This window comes from Pogona vitticeps, chromosome 2 (assembly GCF_051106095.1).
Source record: "Pogona vitticeps strain Pit_001003342236 chromosome 2, PviZW2.1, whole genome shotgun sequence".
Taxonomy (NCBI): Eukaryota; Metazoa; Chordata; class Lepidosauria; order Squamata; family Agamidae; genus Pogona; species Pogona vitticeps.
Genome location: NC_135784.1, coordinates 278,206,317 through 278,216,030, shown reverse-complemented (window position 1 = coordinate 278,216,030; position 9,714 = coordinate 278,206,317). Strand labels below are relative to the sequence as shown.

Below are 9,714 nucleotides of genomic sequence, written 5' to 3'. Positions count from 1 at the left end.
CTTGCATTTCTGATTGTGCACCAGTCACATGTGGCTGCCACCTGCTTTTGCTCTCAGCCAAACCAAAACTTTACAGATGGTTGCAAGACTGAACAGAGAATGCAATATATATATTTAAAAAAATCCACAGGCACTCTTACAAATGCTAATAATATGGGGGGAAACCCTTTCATTAGAATCACATGAAATCAGTGCAGCGTTTCTGCACAAATCTAAGGTACAGTGTACGACCCCAAATGATGTGTTTAGCATCAGTCTAAGAACAGTTTTTTAAAAAAAAACAACTGCATTTCTAGCTTTAACTAATCGTAAAAACAACACACTTAAGCAAAAATAATGCTATTGGGCTGCTGGAGTCTCACTATGTCTCACTCTTGACCCAAATGTTACAATGGTGTATATGTGACAGTTTGGGCATTTTTGTGGCATTTGGGTCGGTCCTAATGAAACAGATTTTCCAAACTGTGGATGCTGGAGATTTTTCACCCTCATGAACCAGCACTGCCACATTAAAAAAAAAATCTTTGTAAAAAGACCGCATGGAATTGGCAAGCCGGACGTCTCCCTATTCCGATTTTTAAAAGAACAAACATTTGTGCGCGCCTCTGCTTGACTACATATGAGAACAGCCCCAAGTAGCCGGTAAAACGTCCGCCTCCAAAATCCAGGGAGCGCTTTTACAGTATCTGGACCCGCGCACATTTTAATTTGAAACCGGACAGAAGCTGGGAGGGTGGGAAGAAACCTCGTGTCTTATAATACAGTGCCATCTAGCGGCGAACCCGTGTATGTCACGCGTTCGACGCAAGAGACGAGGGAAATTGCACGGAACGGGACGGGGGGGGGGGCGCGCGCGTAAGAAGTTTGTTGAATTTGGCTGCCTCCCGCTCGCCCCCCTCGCGCACCACAGCGAGTGTTGCCATTGCGATCTGCTTCTGCTGTCAAGATTTTGTCGTTCATCTGCACTGCAGCTTTCATTAAAGTGAAGCACACCTTTGAGCTACATTATTCATTTTAAATTAACTTTATTACCAGCTTCATGGAACCATTAGCAAAGAAAGCTCTTGAAAAAGGAAGCCGCGCGCCATAGGCCTTCCCCCGCCCCCCCTTCAGTCAATTAACAAACTTTTTCTGTTCATCAGTCATCAGTCGCCAGCCAGCCAGTCTGTTCTATTTAAATACGCTGGCTCTTCCTCTGTCTCTCTCTCTCTCTCTCTCTCTCTTTCATTTAATGCATCCCATCTGTTTCTGAAATAAATTGCAATAATCCGTGTTTAATGTTAATCAATGTATTACTAAATATGCAAATTATATTAAAAGACGTGGTTTGAAAAAGCTTTCATTTGTAAATATGGTATCTCAAAAGAAGAAGCATATCTAAAAGCCATTTAGCTACAGTAGCCTAACTCTAACACGGTGGCGGATTCATAAAGCGGTTCGCAAGTTGATCTTTCTCCCACAAGGGATATGTAAAACTGTTGCATATCAGATGTTGTTAACATCTGATGGGCTGGTGCTAACAGTGTAAGAGCCTAATTTCCATTGGCATGTCTTTTATATTTAAATTAATCTTATTCCAGCTTTCTAATTTATGTATGTATTTGTTTTGATGTTCACTCTAACATCAGGAGGTGCAGGAGGAGTTTATGAATCATAAGGAAAACATCCTGAACAAGCTTTTAAATAATACTGGTAATAATTTCAAATAATAATGCATCAGACCATATATACAGTTCAGAATTGGCCCTGCCACTAGCCGGAGTGAGGCAGTTTCCTCCGGCAGAAGGTCCTGGAGGAGGGGGCAGCAGTCTCTGGTTGAAGGAGGCTATGCCATATACTATATACTGTAGCCCAGTGATGTCCAACCTTGGCCCTCCAGATGTTCTTGGACTTCAGCTCCCAGAAATCCTGGTCAGCAGAGGTGGTGGTGAAGGCTTCTGGGAGCTGTAGTCTAAGAACATCTGGAGGGCCAAGGTTGGACAAGCCTGCTGTAGCCTGTTTCAGGCACTATGGAGGGGGTATCCCGGTCTTCTCGTCACTGCCACACACTGTTATCCTTTGTTTCAGGCAGCAAAATACCTTGGGTTGACCCTGGAGTTCTTACATTTCTCCTCTTAAAACACCTTCTGCACAAAGTATTTAGGGGAATGGGGTACTCATGCCATCACTTCAGTTTAGCCAGAAAATGGCACCCAGAAGTGACAAGGGATAACACAGCCCGTACTTCTTCCATTGACTGGCTGGACAGCTCATTGGGATAGGCATTTGGCTGGGGAGCTAGAGTTTGGGAGTTCAATTCCCCACTGGGCCTCCCAGAAGAGCCAGCCTTGGGCAAGCTACGCAGTCCCAGGGCACCCCAGGAGAAGGGAATGGTGAAACACTTCTGAATACTGTCTATCTAGAAAACCCTGAAGTCAGAACTGACTTGACAGAGTACAGTTCTTCTTCTTATTACTTCTTCCATTAACTGCTGTTGTAGTGAAGGACCTTCTCAGAAGGCAGAGATGGGAAAAGTTACTCATTTGGACTGGTTTCTGGGAACCACCGTCACCCCAAAAAGTAGTGTTTCCAAGCACTGCCAAAAGGCATCAAAGTACAGTACTGTATAGCCTTAATGGTTAGGAAAGAAAAATATCATGGAGGTTCTTGGCATAGACAAATTCTAAAGATGCCATTGTTCATGTCTGTTGTGCTTAGGATCCTCTGCAAGCTGGTTGCTACTCTGCCCATGAAACCGGGATTCCAGGACGAGTTGGAGGCACATCCAGCACACCAAGTCAAAGTAGACGCTGGCCAAATCATTCTGGTACATGAGGCCAAAAATCCCACAATTTCTTCTTCTCATCCCAGATAGTAAAATAGCAAATTAATTAATACTATAAACAAACAAACAAACAAACAAACAAACAAACAAACATTTATTTATTTATTTATTTATTTATTTATTTATTTATTTATTTATTTATTTATTTATTTATTTATTTATTTATTTATTTGAGATACTTTTATACCACTTGACTTTGTGACATGCACTACTCTGGGCAGTTAAGCAATCAATATAAGCTATTTCCAACCATCCCCAAAAACCAAAGAGGAAAAAAAGCCATAATAAACAACAATTGTTGACAAAATTAGAAATCAAAGCCCCATCAAAGAATCAAAACCAGATGATGGCCATGGAAAGTGAATCCAGATTTGCTAATTCCATCTAGATTCCCTAAACCTACTACCTGGGATGGCTGTCTCACTGTGCTTAATGGTAGGGTCAGCATAGCCTGCTTCATATTTGCAGAAGGAACATGAAACAAATTTTCCTGAAGTGGAAGGGACTACTGCCCTGTAAAATACTGTACCAGGATCTGTTGCTTGATATCCTTTTCTGAGTGACAATATTTCTTTGTAATAAGCCTTTAAAGAATGGCTTTCTTGTATCTTGAGGGCCATTACTGAAAAATTCCACTTGAACAAAGGCTAAGTACCCATAAGGGCAAAGGAACTGAAACAGTTTTTTCTATTATGCACTTCACTGTATTGTTTATATTGGACCTATAAGCACATAGTTAAATACCTAGTTTGTAAAATTATAATCAGTGAAATTCAGTAATATGTATTTCCTATTGTCAGAGGAACAAACCCTTGAAGCATAAACAGTAACAAAAGTTGTAGTGGTTTATCAGAAACTGATGCAACAATTTCTTGATACTGTATGTACATTGTAGATTGTTAGTGCATGCCTACAAAGCCTCTTTTGTTTATTTCTCTATGGTGTTTTATGTTGTTTCTTTCAGTTAAGCAATAAACCACACTTGACTTGTGGAAGATAAGGACCTATTTGATAGCAATCTGGCATTTTTCTGATTTTACTAGCAGCATAAACCTATCCATGTTTGCATTTGAAATAGTGTGAGGTATGCAAACCATAATTATACAAATAAATATTTACTGATGATTTTTCCTCTGTGCCCCACTACAAGTGAAAATACACATTTATTTCAAATTCCTTTATTAGGCCCTGCACAATATAGCTTCCATTTTTAAGGTGTATCTGAATGTTACGTTCAGTTCTGTGGCTTTAAACAGAATAAAAAGACTACATGAGTAATGAGGCAGGCTTTGCACTGGTACCTCAGATATACCGGAAGAAAGCAGGAGGAACCAGACATGGAGAGATCAACATTTTAGCTGTAACTGGGTAAAGAGTTAGAACGATTTCACTCATGTCACACTTCCGAGTGCGTTTCTGCTGATGGTAGGCATGTATGAATGACAGATCTACAGTCTAGCATCCTATCTGCAATTCTTTGTGCCACCTCTGGATAGAGGTGTTGGATACCAAGAGTATTGGCAGTGATCCACCATCTCCCACTCCTGTGGTGTTATACACCTCTGGAAATGGCTCTTCATTTTCAAATAACTACCATAAGTGCATCAGCTTCTTTTACACATGTCTGTCTTTTAGGGATGTAGCTAGGGTGGGACAACCAAGACTTTGACACAAGATGCTAAATTTAGAGGGCATGCTTTCCCTGGCTGGCAGCTTGGTCTACCACTATGGCAAGACAGCAGTAGACCAGGCCTTCAGGGCAGAACAGGCCATGCAGCCAGTAAACCAGGCCAGTGGTGATGGGTTTGGGAGGTATGATAGTTGGTCAACCAGGCCTCACTATGGCAAATGGGGGACTGGTCTAACTAGATTGTAGGTAGACCAGACCTGCCCCAATGGAGGGCGTGTCTACACTATACATCAGGCCCCTTTATATATTAATAAACTGATTTTCTGTACTGTCCGGGCCAGAAGCCTGATGTATGAAGCTGAAGATAGATATGTCCTCCAGTGGGGCAGGCCTGGTCTACCTACTATGTGGTAAGACCAGTCCTCCATTTGTTTTAATGACGCCTGCTTGACCAACTATCATGCCTCCCAAACTCATCACTGATGGCTTGGTTTACTGGTCATACGGCCAGTTCTGTTTTGAAGGCCTGGTTCACTACTGTCTTTTCCCACGGTTAGATACAGCTTTGCTACCTTTTTTTGTTACTACAAACAGGCTTCTTAGTTTAAAATCCAGAAAGTTGTGCCATCCCATTTTTGCCCCCTTAAAAATAGATCCCATTACAGTAACTTATATTTGTGGCAGAACTCAGTGTATCACAATGAGAAAATTGCAAGAGTCCATGTGGTGGTGGTATCTTCGGGCTTGCCGCTTTGGTTTCCACAGCTACCCACCCACCTCCCCTTCCTTCAAGTTCTGAGCAGCAGTGGCAGCGGCACGGATGGGATCTCAGCCCACCCACCAACCTCTGCCCACCACCTCCCCAGACTGGGCAGGGGTCCCATTACAATCTCCTTTGGAGCCCAGTTCAGCTTCATTCCCCTTTCTGCAGTCTTTCCCTCAGGCAATCTTACGCACCCACACTCTGTCCTGGCTTCCTGCGGAGAGCAACACTCGTGAAGGGGCTGCCTGCTGCTTCAGCTGCTTGAGGTCTCAGTTTTTGGAGAACAGCAGGGTGATCTCCTACAAAGGAATCAAGCAAACGACCACTTTGTCACTCTGCCATGCTCTCCTGCTGACTCTCTCTTATCATTGGAATAAGGGGAAGGGGTGTGATTTTTTATTATTTACAGTAGTACCTTGGTTTATGAAATTAATCCGTCATCCGGGATGTTATGTAAGGCAGAAATTATGTAAACTGGAACACAGATTGCCATAGCAACGGGGTGGCGCTAGAAACCTCCAAGTGTGATGTGTCCTTTTTGTACAGCGAACCCCCCCAAAAAAACGTAAACCAAGGCATTATTTCTTACGGATTTTGGTTCATAAACCAAAAATTACATAAACCACGGTACATCTGTATATATTTTTCTTTCCAGAGGCAATATAACACTTATCTGATCAGTGCCAACCTGAAAACATTTAGGGAAAAATCACACTACTTTTTGGAGACAACAGATGTTCGACTGAGGGGAGCTGACACCCTGCAGCTCCTCTTTTGCATCAGATCAGGTGATCACACAGGGCAGAGAGTGGAGACAAGTGATGCCAGCTGAGTCAAAGCAAAATAAAACCATCCCACCAGCTGAACTAAAATAATATAACTCCCCACTGGGCTTTCCCATGCGTAGCTTTGTGTCAAGCAGTCACCAGTTTTTCATTCGATTTTGTGCATGCCAGATCTGATGCAAATGGTGAACTAAGCGGTCAATGCAGATGCCCCAAGAGCTCCATCTTTGAGTGAAAATGACAAAGAAGGACTAGGAATCTATGAAAACAATCCACTCTACCATACACCAGAAAGAAGATTACAGATGGCAGAAAAAAAAGGAAAAGCAATTTGACCTCTAAAAGAACAGCCATTTTCTGTGAAAACACAAACTGTTCTGTTTTTCTCTCCTTCAGTATCCAGTAGGCCCATACACAATAATACTATACAGATTCTGTTATAACACAGCACTTATTTAATATTCATGTGTAATAAAACCTTAGTCATAATTGAATTCACACTTTTCCCATAAAGTTGTTGGAATGTAACTAATTTGACTATAGTTATCATCTTTAAAATCTGAATGGCTCTTTTTACTGAAGAGTTGCTGCAGGACCTCATTATCCCATGGACTTTAATATGCTGGATGTAGTTAAGGGACATGATTTCATCGCTCATGGCTGAGTTCACACCTTTTGCACCAGGGTACCAGTGATTTGTACAAGCTAGATGCTTTAAAAATAAACAGAAATGAACCTGGTCAGAATTCCTTTGTTCAGATCCACCATGATGAGGATGAAGAAAAATTAAGCTTATCACAGGGGGAGAATCCTCCATTATGAAAACAAACAGATTAGAAAATCAAGGCTATAATGCCATCTGGGGGTGTATAGGAATATCACAGCTACTCTGCCTCAGATCTTTCTTAGAACCCTGATCTAACAGCCGCTTGACAGCCAATGTAACCTGCTCTGAACTCCATTAATCAAATTTCATACAAATTTATGAACAACTTCATATTATTCATTTTGGATTTATAAATTGTGTGAAGAACTGTAACACAGTAGTCTATTGCTGCTTTCCCCAACCTCATGCCCTCCAGATGTTTTGGATTACAAGTCCCATCAACCACATTTGACATAACTGATAGCTTGGGACTCTGGAGAGAACGGCTCTAAAAATCTCAGGGACCCCACATTAAGGAAAGCTGCTGTATGAGATAGACAGTAAACCTCTTTTTTTAATGTTTCATTATTGACTGTGCACAGGCAGTGCCAATAAGCCATTAGCTAAAAAGCTTGCATTCGAATGAGGCAATGGATAATACATGGCATATTTCTATCATCACCAAAACACTCATTAGGAATACTGTAATTATGAATGAAAAGCTATTAAGGATACTGTGGGAGAGATCAATTGAATTTTATACTACAGCAGCATGTCTCGTGGTGCTCATTAAGCAATCTACAATTTCTTTCTAGAATACAGAAATGGTGACAAAAAGAAGGGCGCTCAATTAACTCGCCAAGATGTACGCTAGTGAAAGCTTCTTTAACCTAATTTGCATTGAGAGCTCTCCCATCAATGGCAATTTTCTTTAAACACAGGGGAAGATACAGAGTTTTGCTTGTCTCCTCACCTTTCAGTTCCTTCTGCTGCTTGTCACTTTGTACTCTCAGCTAGGGAAAAATGTAAACTGGGGTTGCCCAGTTTAATATTTAGACATGCTGAGCAGAGTGCCTCTGAGCACATGCCAAATTCTAAGACAAATAACTGAAGAATCTGCTTGGGTAGATGCATGTTGTTATTAGATGAAACTTCTCCAACACAGTACCTTCCAGACAGGCAGCATGACAGCTCCCATCGTCCACAGCCAGCATAGTTGATCAGTTGGGCAGGAAAGATATTTGCTGTATTCTACTGTAATCTGCAAAATTCATGCAAAATGCTGGTGTGCTAGCTTCCATTCCATCACCTGTCAATCCACATAGTAAATTTTCCTAAAGAGCAGCAGCTATTTTATTTATAATGAGTGCAATTTTATCTGTAGTAAAGATAAATTCTGCAAAGATTCCCCAAAGAGAAAAAGCCTTTAGTTTAAAGCAAATGTTCATCTCATCAGCCAACCTGCTCTACTTAGCATGCATCACTACTGGTATGGAAGAGCTGAACTGGGGAAAAAAAGGTTTCAACATTTTTAATAACAGTCAATCTGCAGTACAGTCTCATCCACAGTAACATAATTTCGGTTCAATCCAGTTAAATTGTCTTTTGGGTAAAGACTCTCACTCTGCTTAATGGGTAGTCTTAGGCAAGCAAAGGAGCTTTTGTCTCTTTATAGCTCTCTCTTTAGGAAATCAAAGACTGGATCTTACCTCCTTTGTTTACTCTTGTGGAAGTATAGGAAGGATGGCCATGCTTTGAGTAAGGACTTGTGTACAGAGATAAAGGTATTTTATCTCTGCTCAGGTTTTTTTTTTAAACGTTAAATTTAAGTGCATTTTTTTTCCTTTGGAGAATTTCTCTGGAACTTTTGCAGGAAGAAAAAGGATGGAAGAAGTGATGAGACAAGATTGCATTGCTAAGAGAAACCAATAAAAGTTTTTCTGGCAGAGATACAGCCATGAGCAAAAGCTTTATGCTTCTTATACAGTTACTGAAGGCGCAAAGACTCTCTGCCCATATAAATTTCCAGAAGCATGGTTATGTTAGCTTGTAGTTGCAACAAAAACAAGTGAGTCATATGTTATCTTAACAATTACAGCCTTTTGTTGGCATGAGGTTTGTGGATTGTAGCCCACTGTATCTAAGAACAGGGAAGCACATACCTAATAATATGTGTTAGCCTTTAAGATGTCACACTATTGAGTGACTGATATAGCTGCTGGGGTACCTTTGGCCCTTCATAGGGTTAAGACTACCAACTCCTACAGCTGGCCATGGTGACTGGGGTTTCTAGAAATTGTAGACCAAAATTTCTGAAAGACTACAAGTTCAACAATGCTGGCATAAAGGGTGGCCATCCTAGCTGATATCAGACTTACTGGAAAAGGCAATAATTCTGGGAAATGTCAAAGACAACAACAAAAAAAGAAAAGAAAAGAAATGAAGTTCAAACAAGAATTGGAGTGATCCTATAAAGCAGTGGTCCCCAACCTTGAGCCTCCAGATGTTCTTGGACTTCAACTCCCAGAAATCCTGGCCAGCAGAGGTGGTGAAGGCTTCTGGGAATTGTAGTCCAAGAACATCTGGAGGCTCAAGGTTGGGGACCACTGCTATAAAGGAAGTCACAACCTTGAGTTTACAAGACCTAAGCAGGGCTTTAATGCTGGGACTTGTTATAATAGTAATTGTTAGCCATGGAGTCACGGTGCCCCACTCCCTCTTCTGGGGCTGCCCTACAATGCTGCAGCTTGCCCAAGGCTATACAGTACCCGCTTCTCTATGGAGGCATAATGGGGATTGAACCCTAAGGGCTCTGCAGGCAGAAAAGCACAGCGACAGTAGGACTGAACCACGATCGATTTCTCGGCACTCGCATCATTCTGCCTAGTTCAGAAGACAGAGCGGCCGGGAGTCCCAAAGCCGATTCCTTGGAGAGCGGAGGAGACGCCTTGTTTTTGTCCTTCTAAAGGTTCGGGGATCGATTATTCGCGGAAGCTTTTTCCTGGGCGGACTCTGCCGAGTCTCTCTAGAATTAACCAACCGAACGTTAACCCCCCCCCCGCCTCC

The 9,714-nt window shown here is 41.8% G+C and overlaps 1 long non-coding RNA gene across 2 annotated transcripts; it reads right to left on the bottom strand.

Annotated features, from left to right (window-relative positions):
* Window positions 1-1,134: 1,134 nt before the first annotated feature.
* Window positions 1,135-9,521, bottom strand: LOC110084606 (uncharacterized). Of its 2 annotated transcripts, none has more exons than XR_013541167.1 (3): window positions 9,417-9,521; window positions 5,412-5,516; window positions 1,135-1,248 (listed from the first exon to the last, which is right to left on the bottom strand). It is a non-coding gene; the product is annotated as an uncharacterized LOC110084606 (long non-coding RNA). The 2 variants fall into 2 exon arrangements; XR_002301507.3 differs by lacking the exon at window positions 9,417-9,521 and adding an exon at window positions 8,358-8,446.
* Window positions 9,522-9,714: the final 193 nt, after the last annotated feature.